At 42.9% G+C, this 21,327-nt stretch overlaps 1 protein-coding gene across 2 annotated transcripts in view; it reads right to left on the bottom strand.

Annotated features, from left to right (window-relative positions):
• NCK1 (NCK adaptor protein 1) overlaps window positions 1-21,327 on the bottom strand; it is a 137,037-nt gene that overhangs the window by 68,580 nt on the left and 47,130 nt on the right. The window contains exons 2-3 of one of the 2 annotated variants that reach the window (XM_088473864.1): window positions 20,988-21,064; window positions 8,955-8,999 (exon numbers count right to left, since the gene is read on the bottom strand). The gene's annotated coding sequence lies outside the window, so the exon portion shown is untranslated. The remainder of the gene's footprint in view (window positions 1-8,954; window positions 9,000-20,987; window positions 21,065-21,327) is intronic. The other variant, XM_088473865.1, reaches the window with a different exon arrangement.

Genomic DNA, 21,327 nt, shown 5'->3' with positions numbered 1-21,327 from the left:
TTAAAAGGAAAAACACAACCTAAGCTACAACCGCCGTGACATACAACTGGGGATAGAAACTAGAACAAGATTACACTGGTACAAGGGGAACAAAAGAAAGGAAAGCCTTGTACGTGAGAGGGGGGAGGCATACAGCAGAGATGGTGATAACATATATAAAAGGCCCCCCAGTGCCTTGCTAAATCCTGGCACCTTTCCAGATCATTGTACACAGAGTAATCATATCGCACAGCACGTCTGTTACTATGGATAAAAGCTGCTGCATTGCCAGGGATGTGTCAGCGGCACTGCCCATTTAATAAGGAGCGTTGATATCACTTTATTCATGCTAGCCCGTATGGCTGTATAGCCTCCTGCAACCTGCCACAGTATGGGAGTCTCAGCCTGATTAACCTAGTGGCACCACTAAAGCTCAGATCTTGCATCACACTGCTGCCCGATGCAGTGTCAGGTCTATATATTTCTATACACTACCTATGTATTACATTCTAAACAGGTTAGTTTGTATACACCGTGCAGAATCCCTTATAAATGGCATTAGGCAAACACAATATGCTCCATAGCCCTCTTTGGCTACACTACTTCTATAAGAGGTGTAAAGGTGCATACACACGTAAAGATATTCAGTCCAACCATCCAACTAGTTGATTGGTTGGAATGAAAATCTGGTAAAGTATGGGAGTAACTTATGATCAGCAATTTGCTCCTAAATGCCAGAAAACAGATGAAAATGGTCGTCAGACAAGTTTGTTAAATGTTTGATCTAAACAATTTGTTCAAACAACAGTTTTGTCCATTTTCCAGCGTTTGGGAGCAAATTGCTGATTGTCATTTGCTTTCATACCTTACCAGATTTTCATTCCAACCAATCAACTAGTTGGATGGTTGGACAGAAATTCTTTACGTGTGTATGCAGCTTAAGTTTACTAAACAGGAAAAAAAAAATGTCATGTGACCACTAACCAAAGAGCCTGCGCCTGCTCTTTACTGATTGCTTAACCCGCACAGTCTACTAAGAACATTTTCACAATATGTGGATTGAAATCTTAAGGAAGTAGAGGGTGTACTGGAAAACACTAGACCATAACAAGTTGAGCAATGCAGAGGAGTAAACTATTTTTACTACAGTAATTTAGTGGGAGAAATAAAAGATGTATAAAATTTGTTTCAAATAATCCCATGTGTAACACGTCTGTATGCAGTGACACTCATGCACCAAATGGAAAGGTGCTGGATGGTTTGGGAGGCGGGCGGTATCCAAACTCCCCTCAAATTACAGAATGTTCATCCAAGAAGCAGGACATGAACCATGTTAATACAAAGATCAATGCACTCTTTCAACAATAATAATTAAAATATATATATATATATAGACAGGTATAAAATATACACATAAGTAGAGATATGGGTCCTGCACTAGGCAGAAGTGTGTGTATTAAATTATAGGTGCAGTATGCTACATATACAACATGTGAGCTACTGTAAATGGAATCCTGCTCATTGTATTAACAACGTGCATTTAAAAAATGGGCAGACACGTATTAACCTGAAAATGAGCACAGCAGGTGCTTAGCCGCACCATACAGTAACAAACTATCACTATAATGTATTCTGCAGCTTCAAAGGAATATTTCAGATTTCAAGTGTGAGGGTTATTAAAGAAAAAAAATAAGAGTTTCAATGATAAACTAAACACATCATTACTTCAACACTGACTGAAACAAAACCGTATGTGTAACTGAAATCACTGCCCTCATGAACTTTCCAAACAGGTTGAGCAGGAAGTGGATGTAACATATGAACCAATCAGGAACCCAGGCAGACCCGGCACAAGCTCACATGTAAAAACATAGGCTCAGATGTCATTGGCATCTTGGATTATGTTAATTGAACTAAAACTGGAAGCAGTATATGAAGAGCCTATATAGGTCTCCTCTATGGAAAGTCTGGTACTTACATTATTCTCCCCATGTACACACCTTGACAATCATTTCCTACACAGCATTCTATATAATGAAATTTATTGTGGTTTTCAGCTGTTACACCGCAACCAATGGCTGTCAGTACCTGTAAGTTTCTCTGCTGCAACAACGATCTCCAAATTCACCAGAAAGCAATGTACTTCTAGCATGGCACATCTCCATGTTAAAACATTAATACAACTGAATTGTAACATATAATATGAAGCTAGTGTTAATCAATCAGGAGCTATCTTCACCATGCCATTAAAAAAATTGTTATGGTAGACTTACTATTGATAACTCTTTTTCAAACAGTTAAGCTTTTCAGCTCCCAGGATGCCTCTGGTTCTCCCCCATATATATCCCACCCTTGGCCACAGGCATTCAGTTCCGTAAACAAGCCCAAGGCAGGAGAAGGAAAGAGGAGAAGGAAGAACAATTGTACACCAGAGACACTCAGAAATTTAGGGAATCCATGCCCGAAAGAAAAATTACCAATGAAGCAAGTAGCATCAGGGTGAATGTCCTGTGGACCCTATGGACTTTGAAGAAAAAGAGTTATCAATGGTAAGTCTACCATAACTCTTCTTCAGGGTCCATAGGGATCCACAGGGATACCATGGGGATTTCCTAAAGCAGTTCCCCTAAGGGTGGAGGACACCTCCTGAGTAGAAAGGAAAACTAAAATCGCCCAAAAGGAAGTATTCATTAGAGGCAAAATATCAAAGGCGTAGAACCTAAGAAAAGTGTGGACATAAGACCACATGGTTGCCTTTTACAAATGTTCAACATAGGCACCACTATGAAACGCCCACGATGGTTCCACAGACCGAATAGAATACACTGTTGCAGTGTTTGGGACAGGGAGATCAGCCTTAGTGTTAACCTTGGAGATAGTCATACGTAACCATCGAGCCAGAGTTTGTTTGTTGGCTGGCCAACCAGGTTTGTGAAAACCATATAACACAAAAAGCGCGTTTGATTTTTTAACAGAATTTGTACGCTCCACACAGATACGGAGAGCACGAACCATATCCAGGAAGATTTCACCAACAGAAAGATCTGAAAACTGAAAAAGCTGGAACCACAATTTCTTCATTCACATGAAGACGAAACACTACCTTAGAAAACCTCTAACCTCGTGAAAAAAAATTAAAAAAAATGGGGAATCAACAATAAAGTGCTGCCAAATCAGAGACCTGCGTGCAGAAGAGATTGCGAGGGGAAAAAAAAATGTCTTCGCTGCCAACCTCTTCCAATCTACAAAGTCCAGAGGTTCCAATGGGGGAGCTTGTAGTCCCTTGAAAACCAAAGGCAAATCCCACGGTGCTACCGTGGTACAAAAAGTGGCTTAACTCAGAGAACCCCCTGAAAAAAAAACAAAGCATTCTAACATCCGGCAAAGTTGCAATTCGCTTTGGGAACCAGATTCACAGCGCAGAGACCTGCACTCCCAGGGTGGCTAGGCAGAGACCAATGTCTAACCCAGCCTAGAAAAAATAAAGTATCCGGGAAAACCTAAAATCTTAGGGTTATACTTTCTTGTGGGAACACCCAACAGAATGCCAAACTCTGTAACAGATGCGGGCAGAGGAAGGCTTTAGTGCCCTAAGCATAGTTTAAAATCACAAAGCAGGAGAAACTTTTGGCTCTTAAGATGGAAGCCTTAAAAGCCACCCCATCAAGGACACACGAGGTAAGTCCGGATGCAGGCTGGGACCCTGCACTAACATATCCGGCCATAGAGGAAGAGGAAACGGACTATCTATGGATAGATTCCGTATGTCAGTGAACCAAATGACATCTATGCCAAGCAGGAGACACTAGTATTACTGTTCCGCCTTCCTGCTAGAATTTTTTGAGAATCAATGGGAGTAGGGGAAATCGGAGGAAAGAGATACGCCAGCTTACTGCCAGCGCGTCCTTGAAGGCGGCTGAGGGGTCTTGATCCTGGACCCGTACCTGGAGACCTTGTGATTGTGATGTAATTCCATGAGGTCTATGTCTGGTAGGTCCCATTTGTCCACCAGGAGTTGAAAAACCCCAGGAGGAGAACCCACTCTCCGACGTTTATGTCCTGACGACTTAGGAAGTCCACTTCCCAATTGAGGACTCCCTGGATAAATATTGCAGAAGATGATGTTATGTCCAAACCAGAATGTTTTTCACTTCCCTTATGACTGCATTACTTTGCCTGCCTCCCTGACGATTGGGATAGCCTACTGTGGACGCGCTGTCGGATTGGATTTGGACCGGCCTGCCCTGAAGAAGGTCCTTTGCCATGACGAGTGTTTTGTGAATACCTGAAGCTCCAGAATGTTAACGAGCAGATGACATTCCAAATTTGTCCATTTTCCCTGAAAGGTGTGATGACCTGTCACAACTCCCCATCCACGAAGACGGGCGTCTGTGGTGAAAAGCACCTCATCTTGGATCCAGGATGGACGACCTTTATCCATATGATCCTTATGTAGCTACCACGAGAGAGATGAATCTCCAGAGTAAGAAGGATCCTCTGGTGGGGATATGGGCCCTCAATTCAGAGGCGGTCTTGATCCTGGACCCGTACCTGGAGACCTTGTGATTGTGACGTAATCATGAGGTCTATGTCTAGTAGGTCCCATTTGTCCACCAGGAGTTGAAAAACCCCAGGAGGAGAACCCGCTCTGAATGAGGGCGGCCGCTTGACTGTTCGAGTGCTTCGCTAGCTAAGCTGTGGGTTACCACCGACAGCTTTAGCGACCGACCGACCAGGTTGATCGCGATGGTCTTTCCAGGACCTTAACCAAACAGGCTCTACGAGCCACAACAGAGGCTGACTATGCTTTAGAAGCTAGAAGTCTAGCATCTATTACAGCTTCTCCCAAATTGGGGACAATTTCCGTATGTGGGAGATATAGCTATCCTCCAATGCCCCCGTCCATTCTTCAATAGCCTTGGACACCCAAGCCCCAGCTGGTCCAGTAACAGCTCTATATGATGAAAATACTCCTTTCAGACATGTTTCAATTTTCCTAATCTGCAGGATCTTTAAGAGGAGATGCTGACTGAATAAGCTACGTACATGTGTCACCTGAGAATCCACGGTAGGAGGGACTTCCCACTTAGTACATTCAGTAGCAGTGAAAGTATACAGGAGCCGGCACATCATCCTGTATACTTAGGATTGATTTCACCACCCAAAGTAAAAAAAAAAAAAAACATCCACTGTAGAAGGATGGTCTTCCTCTCCCGAGCTAGACTCTGGGGAAGAAGCCGGAGCATCATCTGATTCCTCCGATGATGCCTCTGAATCGACATGCTCAGCAGACCTAAAAAAACTAACGTCCACTTAAGCGCCTTAGCGCCTACCTGTCTGTTCGTAACAGCAGTCATACTCTGACCTAGGGGTATAAACATCCAACCAGGATGGATGTATAAGTGGGACAAACATAGCATTCTGTGAGAACCCAATTAAGGGAGGCAATGTAGGAGTAGTGATATGATCCACTAGCTGCGTCATCACCTGGGACAAGGAGGCACCCAAGATGGCTCCTGTACCGGGGCTGGTAGACTGGACTGGTGCTGTGGTTCTTTATACAGGACGGTTGCTGTGCTGTCTGATATAAAGTCCTGAGGGGACAAGCCTGCCAAACAGGATTTACCTGAAACCAGCACAGAGGCCTCAACCTGTTTCCCTTTACCTTTTGCATATTCCATAATAAAAGGTAACAATGCAAGTAAATGTGACAGCCTTCACATAAACTAGTAAATATGAAGTACACAGGAAAACCCCCATCCACTTGTACCAGGGGGATGAGGAGAAAAAACAGTGAGAGTCAGAAATAAAAGGCAGTATCAACACAGCAGCTAGCAAACAGTCACATACAATGCATGTGTCATTTAGTTGCAATAGACTATGAATCAACTACTCAAACACAAGGCTTGGTAGGATATAGAGCACCATATACCTGACCCGAGGTATACAGGGAGTCTAACCCAAAAACCTCCCGAGACCAAATAGTGGACTGTGAGCGTCTCATTTACACGAGGAGGGTAGGAGGAGCTGCCGGGGGAGAGCCTAGCCCCCCTAAGCTGCATCAACCAACCGGGTATGCTGGCCTCATGGCGGCGTCAGACAATAAGGCCCCGGTAGTCTAGTGAGGGAGCAGACACACCAGGCCCTAACTGCCACGGTTTCTGGTGCGTCTCAAGCACCGAAGGAAAGGACTGCCACACGCGATTCCCTGTAAGCGAAAAATCGCCTTACCGGATATCTGTGCGTCCGGTTGCAGTCCGGGCCCCAGCATCGCTGCTAGCAAGCTCTGCCGTGACCCGCCAAAATTACCAGACACGTTACTGGTGCTGCGGCTTGGCGGAGGTAGACGGAGATGCAGTGAATGAGTTAATACAGACGCTCAGCACTGCTAACTCAAAAAAACAGAAAATAAAAATAAGTCAAATAAAAGTTTGGGACTGCCTGAGCAGACCCGTTACAAAGGTGCATCTGAATCCTGCCGCACCAAACAAACAACTGAATGCCTGTGGCCAGGGGCAGGGAATATAGGGAGGAGGACCAGAGGCATCCTGGGAGCTGAAAGTTTAACTGTTTGGTGCCTGGATCACTCAAACCACATTATCCCCATGGTATCCCTGTGGATCCCTATGGACCCTGAAGAAGAAACACAGAGTATCACTTATGGAACCCTCACTCCCGCCCTCATCATCAAAAAAGGTTATACCACAGGCAAACAAATTTGGTCACTTTAGCATGGATGGTGTAATGGTTAGTATTACCGCCTCACAGCACCGAGGCCTCGGGTTTGATTCTCGCCACAGTCCTAACTATGTAGATTTTGTATATTCTCCCTGTGCTTGTGTGGGTTTCCTCCAGGTACTCCACACTCCAAAAATATACTGGTTGGTTAATTGGCTTCAGGCATTAATTAACCCTATTGTGCATATATTTGGAAGGGAATAGAGATTGTAAGCTCCACTGGGGCAGGGCCTAATGTGAATGGCCAAATATACCCTGTAAACAGCTGCAAAATGTGTGCACTATATAAAACAACTGTTAATAAAATACTCGAGCTGACGGCATCCTCCGGATACAATAACGGATTTCTGTCCTGACATGTAACCCAACTTAAGAAATGTGACACAAGAAACCAGACAAAATCTAAAATATTTTTTAAAAACAACAATCCTGAATCTGGGAACTTACATTTCTACTTCCCCACAATCACCATTGAGCTTCTTTATAACATCTGACCACAGCTGATAAACCATAACAGAAAAAAACAGATCTACGAATCCTTATCTGAAAACACATCACTGAAATAGGTCAGAGAAACGGAAAGAATAAAGTAAATAACTGCTGCTGTTTAGGGATAGTCTTACACACAGAGAGACGTTCCCCAAGAGACTGCACCTATAATTACTGGCAGCAGCAGGAAAGATAGACAGCATTGCAAAGGACAGAATTACCACTTATCCATAAAGAAAACAGAAGAGTGGACCCACTCTCAAAGTAATCTGGCAAAATATTAATTACATATATACAATCATATATACACACATACATGTGGCCTCATACATCTACCCTCAATGTGCCAAGCAGCACGACTTGCCTGGCGTGAGTGAGCAGACAGGTACCGTGCTAGTGTTGGATGTCTTTTTTCTGCCGAAAATGCATCTAAGTTGCAATGCGAAGGAGACTGTGCGGATTCATTTGATATACAACACTTGTATACCTGTGTGTAGCCAAGTCCGTATATTAACCAGAACAGAACATGGAATGAAAAAAGCTGCGGCTGCTGCATTGTAGCACTTTGTATACAGATTCAGAGACTCAGTCGCACACAGATATAAAAGTATCACATATCAAACAAATCAGCAGTGTCTGCTGGTGCGTCGTAGTTGCAACACGCAGCGACAGACACATTTTCGGCAAAAAAAAAAAAAGATGCCTGGCGCTAGAAGAGTAGCACGTGACCTGGGGTGCAGGAAGGGGGGGGGGGGGCTTTTTAGTGGGACTGCAGCAGAAAGATGTGATATTGGATCATTTTCCTCAAAAAAAAAAAAATTAGCATGTCTTTTTTTGTCTCATTTGGTTCTCTACCTAAATCTGAGGTAGTTTTGTGAAGGGTTCACAAACTTAAGCACCACTGTATTCTGCTGCTTCCCTGCGGGTTGGAGATGAAATTTGAAAGCAGCAACTACATACAGTGTGACGCTACTGGATACCAAATACAGGGGTCTATTTACTAAGCAGTGTTAGGAGACAAAGCCTGATTCAGACCCGCTCGCAAGAGGGTATATGGTGGCCCAGTGCACATACGCACGATGGAGCCGACTCAGTCGTGCGCATGCACGAGACCCTGATAGCGACGGGCAAACCGTCACTCCGGGTCTCGTACCATAGGGGGCGTACTGTCGATGTTGAGTGACATTGGGCTCTCAGACACGCGCGCTGGGCAACCATCGACTCGCTTGCGATCGCGAGCGGGTGTGAATCAGGCCCAATGTCTCCTATCACTGCTTAGTAAATAGACCCCAAAGCATCTATAATTCAATAATGATGGCTAGTCATCCTTTGTGGCCAGAATTAATGGGAAATCATGAACGTATTAGGGAGGGGGGGGGGAATTAAATTGTTTTTAAGTTCCCTTTACTTATCGCGCATATCACACCCAAATGCACTTGGTTTAGATGCATAGAGCATCTAAAACCGTCCAAACTACTGGGCGCAATAAGTTTTGGTGCCCAAAGCCCAACTTTGGGTGGATTTCTGCTCGTCACCTCAGGAGGGTGCGCATGGACAAATAATGGGCGCCCAGCAGCAAACAATTTAGTAGCTCATGTCATTTCAGACAGAACTGAGGCAGTGTTAAACCAATTGAATTCCCTCCTTGGAGCCTTATGTTATACACAGATAATACATTGGTGACTACCAGTATGTCCCATACTGACCTTCATCAATAAAAGCATTTTTAATTGAAATGAAATTCATACCTTCGCCACATCAAATCTTCTACTCTTTCAAATTCACAGGATCACCTACAGAGAAAACACATTAAAATTGATAAATAATCATTAATTAAATCTACCAGATACCCAACAATAGTTTAATCAGATGGTAATCTGAACACAGGGCAAACCCAGCTGCATGAGGACAGAACATATTCGGGGTTGTCGGACATCACTTATGTTACTGCATCACATCTGTATAGGCAAACTAGAACATGGTTACAAACAAGGTGGCAGCAACACACTTTAAGGGGGGGAATTCAATGGTTTTCACCCACAGTTTTTAGTAATGGGCAATTCAAATGTCGCTCTGATTTGGGCGACAATGCACACAAATCTGCAAAAAGTTTGGTCTTTGGGCACCCAAATGGCGCTAACGAGGACTTTGCACAGGTTTAGTCGCTTTACACTTCTAAACCCAGTGCTTTTGGGTGTGATATGCAGATAAAGGCATGGGCATGCAATACAATTGAAAACAATTAGACGGGAGATCGGGCTTAAAAAGACAATTGAAATTCCCCCTAAGCTTCATTAACACAGTGTCCTCTTCATGCCTACTGGGCGGAGGGCAAGACTAAGAAAAAAAAGGGAATAGAAAAGGCACTAATGAAGTAAAATAACTGTACTCCCGATGTTGAATGTGCCACTTGTGTTACTGGTAACTTCCTAATTTACAGGCCAAATTATACTATTGTAATTAAACAGTTAGCAACTATTTAACCCAAAACACTGTCCATGTGGCAGCCTGTGGTTAGCATTGGTACTTCTGCTTTATGGCCTTGTGTTTTATTGGACACAAATATAATGACATAAAACAAAAGTAAAATATGAACCTGTTGCAGTATATGTGGTACAGGAAACACTTGATACATAAGGAGGCAGAACAAGTGTGACACTTCTACGTTACAATGTCAGCATTACACTGATCAACAGCCAAACAGTTACCAATGTAATCAGTCAATGTTGGCAAATGCTACATGCAAAATAAGAAAATGACAGCTAAAGCGGATTATTTAGCACTTGCTCATGATACAGTGCATGTCTTGATTTCCTTACTTCTGGGGATGCTGGTCGTCGCAGATAGTTTGCTTGGCAACACTTCAGCCATTCTCTGCGGAGTCACACTATTACCTGATTGGATGTATTACTGCGCCAACCAGTGAGAGGCCAACATCTGTTAGTTAGTGCAACTTGTAGCAATTAACTTTGTGAGGAACAACAGAGCAGATAACTAGAAAGAGGTGGTGAATAACCTACCGCTGTCTTATTAGAATTAAGGTTGCAACAGGTCCTTAAAAATACACATGCCGATACTCCCATATGTGCTTGTTTCTGGGCAGCTGTGGTGTAGTAACTGGTGAGCATAGCGAGAGGACATATCGGCGATAGAGATGAGATATCAAGGAAAATAGGACTGTACAATGCTAGCAGACTATTGCTGGACTGTCACAATAGGTAATCTAGACGCGGAATATAAATGGCACACGAAGAAGCAACGTAAGCTGTGTGACAATGTAACTAATAAAAATTGTCTTTTAGAAAAGCTAAACAATGTTATAAGAAATGTTATTCCCCACAGCGTAACTACAGGTTTATAAAATTATTTAAAGTAGGTTTGTTCACTATTTTAGGTTCATGTAACTGAACATATCTTCATAATAATCCAATGTGGGACTCCCTGTCCCCCATGGGGAGCGAATGGAGCAACACAGGGTTGTCTGAGATGACCAAGGTCTATTTTACTAGTGCTATATAAGGGAGAGTGGGATTACTTAAATAACCATTAAAGAAGGGATTTATTAATCAAACTCTCCACATGCAAATCAGTAAGAAAAAAATATATATATTATCTTTGACCAGTCTTGAGCCACCAATAATAACTGATTTGTTGGTGACCAGCATTTCTGTGCAGCTACCGGTGATGCCGTACAACTGGAAGGAGGACAGAAGGTGGAAATAAGCAGTCTGCACATAATATGAATGGTCTCTGTCTTTCTTTGGGGTTAATTGGCTTTTGGTATAAATACTTTAGGTATAAAGTATTACAGGACAGTTATACAATATACATACTGTAGATACATGCCATAACCCTGCAAAACCAGGTCATTCGGGCAGTACTGTCCTTAGGAGGACAGTACTCATGTTCGGGAGTCCGGGTATTTGCATTTTGCTTGTTTTGCCAAGCCTGGGGATGCTACATGGAACGAAGAGGACGTGATCCACGCATAGGAGGAGAGTATGGATTTATTATTACAAGTACCCCCTGGATTGTCTACTTGGGCAAGTGGACGTGATTGGCTTCAGGCAGGGTTGCATAAAAATCGGATTTTTAAAATAAATCAAAAACTTATGAGTTAAATCAGATTTTTGGATTTAAATAAATTTATAAAAAAAATTTTATTCTATTTTTTTTAAGTAAACATTTTACATTTTAAACGTTTATTTTAAAAAGTGTCATAAAAAATCATATTTAAACCAAATTTTGATTTTTTGTTTTTTTTCTAAATCCAATTTTATGTAACCCTGGAGGCTAGTATGTGAGGTAGTGTGTGCGCGCACCTGTTTTAATAAAAATTTTAATTCAACGGTGTGTGTGTGTCTTATGTTTATTTTAATATTTCTTTTGCTGTGGAACTACAGGTACCAGCGGGCCCATAATGCTCCGCATGCTGGTACTTGTGGTTCTCCAAGTACCAGCATGCGGGGTAGGCTTGCTGGGTCCTGCAGTTCAACAGCAAAATACAATATTTTTACGATCACCAAATGCACCACACTATTCACAAACAACCCGGCACCCAGGGTTGCCGGGGATAGCCCAAAGCTATCAGTCTGGGCCTGGTGTGTCCTGGAGAGGAGTACCCCTTTATTGGGGGGGGGTCCCCAGCTCTCCAGGGATCCCCGGGCCTGGGCTGGCTAGCGGTCTGGGGTGACACTTTGGCTGGGGAAGACAGTGAAAGGGCATCACTGGCTTTGGCATTCTCCCCCGTAGCTAGCCCCCCCACCGCTAGAAAGGGTTGCACTGAATACGGGAGAACCCTGCATATTTTTGCCGCCCCCCCGCTCCGCCAACCACACCATTGCCAACATCCGCTACCCCCCCTCTCCCCCGGTCCCGGCTGCAGCTAACGGCCGCTTCTTTCCCCCGGGTCCCACCGCCACTACCACCCGCACTGGCTAGCCATCTTGGTGCACCCAAGTGAAGCCACAGTGAGTACACCTGCTGGAGGCACCTACTGAGGCTGCCTAACAAGTTGAAGCTTCCTATCTCTATAATGGCGCAATTGTGAGGTAATAGTTTAAAAACTAACTTTCTCAATTACCTGAACCCCAAAAGGCCCTACCCTGGAGCAATAACTACCTAATAAAAACAAACCAAGTCTAAATTCATCCCCTACCCCGAGTTGTGCCTTCCCAAAAATTCCCCATAGACAACAACAGCAGAAAAGTGGTCCTAACCGAGTGTCAGAAAAAACTGACAGTTGGAACTTTAGATTACTCCCAAATCCTCTTTTTTAATTTTTTTGCCCTGAAATTTGGCATGCCGCACCGAGCGACAGTTCTACCTGTCCATGTCAAATTTCAGCTTGGTACTTCCTATAGCTTTTGAGATGTAGCACCTTAAACACCATGCCCCCTCTCTGGAATTCTCTCTGGAGAATTCAGTTTTTTTCGATTCGGTCTTAATATAAGGGCACGGCTGTGCCCTTATAATATACACACACACTCTCTCTATATATCACAACGCAAGGTGCTTACACAGTAAAAAAGTTACAAAACTTTCACAGCCACCAGGTGGCGATAATTTCCATGAAGTACAATATAATACTTTTAAAAAATGCCAAATTCACCAAATGAAGAGGTTTATAAAGAACCCAATTTGTTATGGACACTGACCGACAGTTTCCATTAGCCACGTGGCTGCAGGTCTTGGGGGGGGGGGGGGGGGGGGAATCTGCGTTAAGTGCACCCTCTGGGGACCACGTGAAGTACTTCCATAGCTTTGGGCACTTAAGGATCTATTTGCTAAGCCTTGGATTTAGATAAAGTGACCAGAGATAAAGTCCCAAACGATCAACTACTAACTCATGTCACAGGCTATGTTTGAAAAATGGCAGTTAGGAGCCGATTGGTTGTGACTATCTCCAGCCAAAGCTTAGTAAATAGACCCCTTAATCCAGGAGCTATGAGTTAATGCACGTTAGCCGGGGACTTACCGCACATTGAAATTGTAAAATAACTGAATAGCTCCATGCGTTAGACTTGGGCAGGGTCGTCTTAAGAGAGGAGGGGGCCCGTGTGCACTCCCCGTGCAGGGCCCCCTTCTCTCTCCCCAGTGGCCGGCAGCCGACTGACCAGCCACCGGAGCATTAGTAGACTCCGGGCACTAAAGTGTGCCTGAAGTCTACTACACATGCGCAGTACACCGGAAAGATGGTGGCGGCGGCCATTTTCCGGTGTTCTGAGCCGCGCCGACACCCGTTTGATGACGGACAGGTGAGTTTAAAATAATATGGGTGCAGGGTGTGCGATGCGGGGACCCCCTGGACTATTCACAAATAGGCAACTCTGTGCAAACACTGCTTTTATATTTAATTACAATCTATGCCACACTTTTAGCAATATCCATTCGATCATGGATGTTAACGGACTGAAGGCAGAAAAAGATGCAATTTCCTCCTCAGGAAACAGTGGTTTTGCTGACTCACATTTCAAGCTGAACAATGATGGAAAATTATTTTACACTGAAATTATAATGATCGATCATTTTTTTTAACATTGTTGGGGAAATTAAAAAAAAAGTGTGATACTTAAGTTGCGTACACAACAATTTTTTGAACGATATAACTATAGCAACGTCGTCATCGTTAAAATAGTTTGTAAAATCGTTCATCTTTTTAAGCTGAACGATAATCATTCATGCGCGTTCACGTTTGTAGTTCATCATCCATTCTGACTGTCCAACAAACGATTTTCGTTCAGAAAATTGTTCATGTTGTGCAGAATGAACGATAAACGATGAACGATTTCCATTCGCTGTATGCATGATTAAAAAATCGTTCATAGTTTTTGAAAATCGTTCATTATTTTAGTAACCAACGATTTTTAGTGAACCATTTTCGTTCACTTTTTCAAGGTAAATCTGAACGAAAATCGTTCACTAAAATCTGTGTGTGTATGCAGCTTTAGAGGTCAATTAATCTCAGAATTGTTGAACAAGCAGCCTCAGCCTGGAGTGTGCGCTGCTGTCCAGCAATACGTGCTAGAACGTGCTGCAGAAGCCGGTTACCCAATTCAGTTCTACATCCATATTAAAACGGAGGTTCCTCAAGTGCACCAAACATATCAAGTTTTCAGGATTTCTCCAAACCCTGGCATGTTGAGAGAGCTGCAAGGCAGAATCTGTGAGACCCCAACGAAGATTCTTAACTCCCAAAAACATAACCAGCATAGCATAAATAGCAGCAGGACAGCCATGTGTCACACAAATTATTGCAGGTGTTCATCAAAAATGCAAATCCAGCAGTATAGCAGCCACTTAAGATGGGAGACTAAGGTGGTCTCTTCACGCACAACTCGATCACAGGGTAAGGAGGGTGGAAGGGAATGCACACACACAAAAACACTAAATAAAAAAAGTGTAGTAGCTTATAGGCTAACCCCACCAAAAGCTTAAGGTGCGTACACACTACACGATATGCTCCCTGAGCGATATCGTGTAGTGTGTCCCCGGCAGGCTGTGCTCAATGTCGTTCATGACATTGAGCACAGCCGCTGAACGATATCATTATCGATATCGTTCAGTGCCGGGCTCTCTCCCCCATTCCCCAACATGCAGCAGCCTGACGAGGTCGTCAGATTGTGCAATGGACAATGTCGGAAAACGACCTGCGGGAGTGCGCATCGCTGGTCGTTTCCAACATAAAAGTGGACGATTTGTGCTCGATTGCTGAGCGATTGCACTATTACGATGTCGTAATCGTGCTGTCGCTCAGTAATATCGCCCAGTGTGTACCCACCATTAGTCTTGAGTGGAATCAGGGAAGAGAAGTTGAACTACAAATCTGGCCTTACCTACACACCTGCAAACGTTAAGGGTTCCCAAGATGGATGTACTGAATCCATTGTGCTGCGCTCTTCTACACTATTATTTTACAACCATCAAACCTGGGGATCGCAGATGTGCAGGCAAGTATGACTTTGTATTTATATAAAACCCGATGCTGAGCTACTAGGAGACCTTCACAGCGTACACCGCGAAATAAGAGCTTAACCACAGGAACTCCCACTGTTGGCAGCACACTAAATGCAGGTGCAACCTAATATGAAAACTGGGTTCACAAGTACCTAATCACGCACCTGCATTTACACTTCACACTTGAAACCAAGATCATCACATAGAGAAGCAGCATTGAACACACTAAGCTGGCACGGCCTGCATTCTCCCAGCAGTGATTAGTGACAGAACCAGCTCTTCCTCTAGTTTTCTGGTTAGCGGGACAGGAAGTAACAGCTTCACATGACATTACTTGTACATTCTCCATAAAAAGGATATTCTTAGAAGAAATTACAGCTGCAGTAACTAACGTCACTCCAGCTCCCGTCATGTCGTCCCAAATATACGGCTAAAGGTTACCGTGAGATAAGCAGTAACAAAGGGGTAACTAACTGGTTTACGGCTAATGTATGCTACATTGCAAGAGATTTCAGATACATGAAAATGCATTTTCTATAATATATTGGGAAAAAATAAACTTGTAACTATAACACCTAGTTTCATGGTGTAGAAATACAGCTGAAAAGCGCCATGTACAAAATCTAAAAAAGGCCTCTAAGGATCTCTCTACATCTACGCAGATACCAACAATACTGTCACCAAGTGCAACAGTACAGGATGGTATAAGTTGGGGTTCCATATACTGATGAAGCCAGTCCTCCCAATCCCCCTCACTGGAAAACCTCAGTACAGAAATGATTGTTCGATGAACAATATGCATTATATTAGGGATGCTGTGAGAACTAGTAAGCCATGTACTGCTATGGGTATGCAATGAGTCCAGGACTTCCAAACATGACAGAAATCCCCAGCATTCCGATGACCTGAGAGCTCAGCTACTAAGTTATGGTCTGCAAAAGTTACTTCATTTAAAGAGCAGATTTTTCAAGTTCTTAACATGACTAGCATAGTTTCAATCGCTGTATTCACTCATCATAAAAAAAACAGTAAGTAAACTGCTACTAGGGTAATGTGCACTTATATGATATATTTAAAAAAAAAAAAATTACCAGGACCCACTGCATGGCCACAAGACTTAAAGGCAACTGTGAACAAATACAAAGTAGTGACTGATGGTTATTGTATATCACCTAAAAGAGATGGTATACACCAAAACGCTACTGGAATCCGATTACAGAATAAGGACAGAGGGCCTTATTCATCAGTGCACTGCTGAATGCAGATTCCAGATATTCGGGAATGTACACAGGCGCAGGACCCCTACTGCACATGTGCAGTACGGGTCCTGTGTGTTCTCAAGTAGACTGGCACCAGTCAGTGATCGACAGTCTGCTGACGCTTGTGGGCGGGGAGGGGGCGGCAACGGCCTCAGTTTCCCCAAATGGAGGTGTTACCGGCATTGGGGGAGAGGGAAGAGGCCAGGATCTCCGTCGGCTCTCTTTCCCTCATCTGCGGCCGGCTTACGTGACCCCATGAGTCACTCAGCCGGCCAATGTTCTTGCTGATTATCCGATGTTGCGTCCTTGGATGCAGCTCACATAAGTGATGCATGCAGGTGACGTGATGCCTCCTGCTGCATTACCATAATTGCAAGAAGGGAGTTGCAAAGCTGCTTTAGTGCAGCTTTGCAATTCCGTCCTAAGCTGAAACAGGCCCAGATGCCATTTCCTGTATTTATTGTTTTCAACAAGCCAAGTTCAATGCCACAAGTCTTGTACAAAATCTACTTTCTGCCAATCTTTAAAAAGAGATCAAACCCTGTACCAGGAAAGGAAAGACCAGTGAGCTTGACATCTGTTATGGGTAAATTACTGGGAGTGATGTAATTGTAAAATACATTGTAGGAAACAAGTGTCAGCGTGGTTCATGAAGGATCAGTCATGCGTATCTAAGAGGATTAGTTTTGTGAGGAGGTAAGCTTGAAACCTGATCTTGGCAGTAAAACTGATGCCATATATTTTCATCTAACAAAAGCTTTCAATACTGTTCAACATTATTATGTAGTACAGAAGACAAAAGTAGTTCATACCGGGATAACTTGGTGTACCACAAGTTTCTGAAATGACTCCACTGTCCCTTTGCTCTTATACTAGAGATCTTGTGAACAACCTAGGAAGTGAGTTGTCCAAATATGACAAAGCTATGTAGGTTTTCTAGCACAGGAAAGGGTATTGACGTGCTACATAATGATTACGATGAAGTTTAATGTATATCTATTTGGGCCGTGGTCAGTTCGGTCTTTGTAATAAATATGTCATGTACACAATAAATGGAATATTTGGGAGAGACACAGAGATAGGACTCGGTTGACAGAAAGCTGAAGAATGAACACAAACCTGGTAATGCATAAACGGGGGATAATGTCACCCTGTTATCCTGAGGTACAGCTTTAGGCACATCACTTTAAGGAGAACATAGAAGAACACGAGGGGGTTCAGGAAATATCACTAAATTAAAGGGAATGGAAATGGTACATTCATAGAGAACTTCTTAGAAATTTTGCATTGCTCACTTAGTAAAACACAAGCTCTATATAGATGACCTAAGTAATCATTTATCATACCTAGGACTACACAGGATGGGTACGGGATGCCAGTGCTCGGGATCCCGGCGGTAATAATCCAGACATCAGCATCGCGACAGTGTTAGAATACAGACACTTATCGGTAGGTATCCTAACCCTCCCCGATGCCTGAACCTAACCTCCCCCAGAGTGGCTAAACCTACCCTACCCCCCCTAGTTCCTAATCCTAAACTCCCCTCTCCCCACACCCTAAACCTAATCCTCCCCCCTAGTGCCTAACCCCAAGGGTGCATACACACGTAGCGATCAGCCAGCGACAACGATATCGCTGGCTGAATTTCATGCACCTTCCCTGGTGTAATGATATAGTTATCGTTCAAATCGAGCATTTAAAATAGCTACGTATGTACCCACCATTACCCTCGCCCCAACTCCTCTACTTACCTTTGGGATGCCGGCACCGGGATTCTGACAAGTGTTGTGATTCCGGCGCCTGTATTCTAAGTGACGGCATCCCCTGTGTCCGGATACTGAATGTATCCCAACTACACGGAAGACTTTTTCGTCATTCGTGTCAGAAGGATTCTGCAGAATCTCATATCATAGGAGATGGACTGCATGACTTTCACACAATAAACCTGTAGCTACAATAAGTAGGAGGGGTCAATAACCTTTTTTGGGGCAAGAAAGTATTTTCACCTTGTGAGACTGAATTGAAAACTTGTGCAATGGAAATTTGTTTCTCCGGACCATCCTAACTCGTGAAAGAACTAAAACCTTACTATATCTCTATGTAAAGCCATGAAAAGAGGATGTAGACTGCAATTTAAAAATAAGTCAACATTCAAACCAGGGTGGTTTAAACTAAAGATGCATACACACGGCATGATATTGTGAACGATAACGTTATCGTTCATACCCTTCCGTGTGTATGCAAGACACCGTTAACGATGCTCGCTCCCGTGGATCGTTTACGCTATCTTTCATCGGCCATACTTGCTGGCCAATCGGACGATAAGTTGGGGGATGCGGCCGGTGACGTCACTGAACGATATTGTTAACGGTATCATTCAGTGTGTTTGCTCATTGTCGAGAATGACATTGAGCCCAGCAGGTGAGTGGACAACACTGAAAGATATCGCTCATGGAGCATATCGTTCCATGGGTACCTGGCTTAAACATTTAAAAAAAAATGATTATGCTGTGACTGCACAAGAAGCCCCTTGGTATTATTTCATATTCTTGTTGCTTGTGGTTTTCATTGAGTGAGCTGAACCAATTCAGTAAATACACACACACACACACACACACAAATAGGGAGGCTGGGAGGGGGAACCAAATCAGAGTGGTACTAAATCTGTCTAGCTTCAGCTATGACTCTACAAACTCTTCCCCTAACAATCCTATAGGACAGGAGAAAACCATAACTAACATTATCAATCTTAAAAGGGTAAACTCCTCCAACACATTGAAGAGGCAAATACACAGAGAAACACCTCATAGTTTAATCTCCTTTAAGTTTATTTCAATTCAAAACCTTCAGTCTTACAGAGATGAGTGGAAGGAAGAAAGACAGTCTGGCTCTCTGTTGACTATATGAAAAATTATAATAACTTGATTGTTATGTATTAGAAATGTATGTTTTTTATATTATATTATCAGCAGGATTTAAAAAAAAATTTAATTCATGCAAAAAAACAAACAAACTAGTTTTTACTTCTTGGGCAAACCCCCAGCTGAGAACTGCAACAGATGACTACTGCACTTAGAAGAATAGGGACACAAGCTGTAATGATACCATACGGCCATCACTACAGTCCCTAATTACTCTAAACAAATGCTGAACAGCAAAATCAAAGTAGTAAAATGCTCAAAAATAATGTGAGATTTATAAGCGGGGGGTGTTAGTACAGGGAATGTGTTGTGAGGCTTAATATGCCCCGCCACCCCCCCCCCCCCTTCTAATAAGTGCAGATTTATCAAAGTTTTTTAGCGATAAAGTAGAAGGAGATAAAGTATCAACCAATCAGGTCCTGTCATTTTTTTTTTCTTTAAATACAGCCTGTAAAATGTCAGTTAGAAGCTGAAAGGTCAGTATTTTCTCTCTCCCCACGTTCTCTCCAACCTTTAATGAATCGCTCCCAGAATTCCATAAGCAATGTATTGGACCTTTGACAAAAAAGTATATATTTTATAGTCCACTTCTAACTTTGATAAAAACCATAGTAACAGCACTATAGAAATAATATCACTCTCTCTTACAATATGTGCAAACAATTGACCCTCATCCCCCATACATACAAAGCACACAAAATGAATTTCAGTACATATCAACTTCTGACAATATGTAAAAGTTGTGGCTATAACACCTACCTGCATAACATACGTGGAGAAGGGCAGGCAGATTGCTTATCATAGTACCAAGACATATGATTGCTTTCCTGGCAAATCACAGTAGAAGTTCTGGGCTACTGTAGCATATATAACGGGGAATACACAGTGCGTCCATCCACAATAATATTTAATAAAAACAAGCTTGGGTAATAACAAATAGATAAGAGTCACAATTTATCCCATGCACCCCATGGAGGTAGTACTTGCACCCCATAGAGGCAGTACCGTATATGGGTGATATGCTCACAGCTGACCATTGCAGCAATACACGGTGGCACATGGCTCGGAACAGAATTACCCACGTATATAGTACTCTAGGTGGGTGTTTATGTTGTTTGGAGTTTTCCTTATTGTTGCAATGTTCTTGAAGCCATGTGTTGCATTACTGGACAAAACTACGGAAAACATGTTACATTTCAGAGTATCACTTTGCTACAGTAGTAGGATTTCCCTCCATAATACATGACTTACTGAACAGCTGTAGAAGATCACTAAGCAAAAACAATTATACCGCACCATTAAAGCTGCATTAATAGTAGAAAAAAAACATCCCACTTTTCCTAGCTGGAGGCCCAGGGTTACTATATGCAGCCGCTTATCCCGTGGCTGTGTTTACTCAGAAAGCAGAAGGGGTGTAAGCAGGAGAGACAACTATAAGCCGTAATTGGTCCTCCAGTCCTCACAGCTAGGTCTGATCCCAGTGGGTCCAGCCAGTAGCATATGCTTGTCTCAAAGATTAAGCCAGCACATGTAAGTACATACAGCCATTACTGAGAAACTGCGAATGAATAAATCTCTTTTCTATGCAATAATGTAGCTTTATCAAAATAAAATATTTATATTACCATTATGTTTGTTTACATACCTTAAATGGTAAAAATGATTATCAACGATGGAGAGAAGCAAATACGTCCTTTATTTACACACACACTGGAAATCCATCTGCAGAGAGAGAACACACACATGTTGCCATAGGTTTGTGAAGCTACAAGCAATCCTTACAAAGATCACAACTCAAGCTGTATAATCTGGTACTGTAGTAGGTTAGCTCTCTGCTAAGGAGTTGTCAGACTGAAGTATTTCATGATAAAAGTAATTTACAATAAACACTTTATGCCAATATAAACAAGGGTAGTTCCAGATCTGGGAAGGTTTCACAATATACAATATTTCCTCCACCCTTTGTACAGGTTTAATACAGTCAT

Source organism: Taudactylus pleione, unplaced genomic scaffold, assembly GCF_031769625.1.
Source record: "Taudactylus pleione unplaced genomic scaffold, aTauple2 ptg000142l, whole genome shotgun sequence".
NCBI lineage: Eukaryota > Metazoa > Chordata > Amphibia > Anura > Myobatrachidae > Taudactylus > Taudactylus pleione.
The sequence above is the reverse complement of the archived record's forward strand: the minus strand, read 5'-3'. Positions and strand labels throughout refer to the sequence as shown.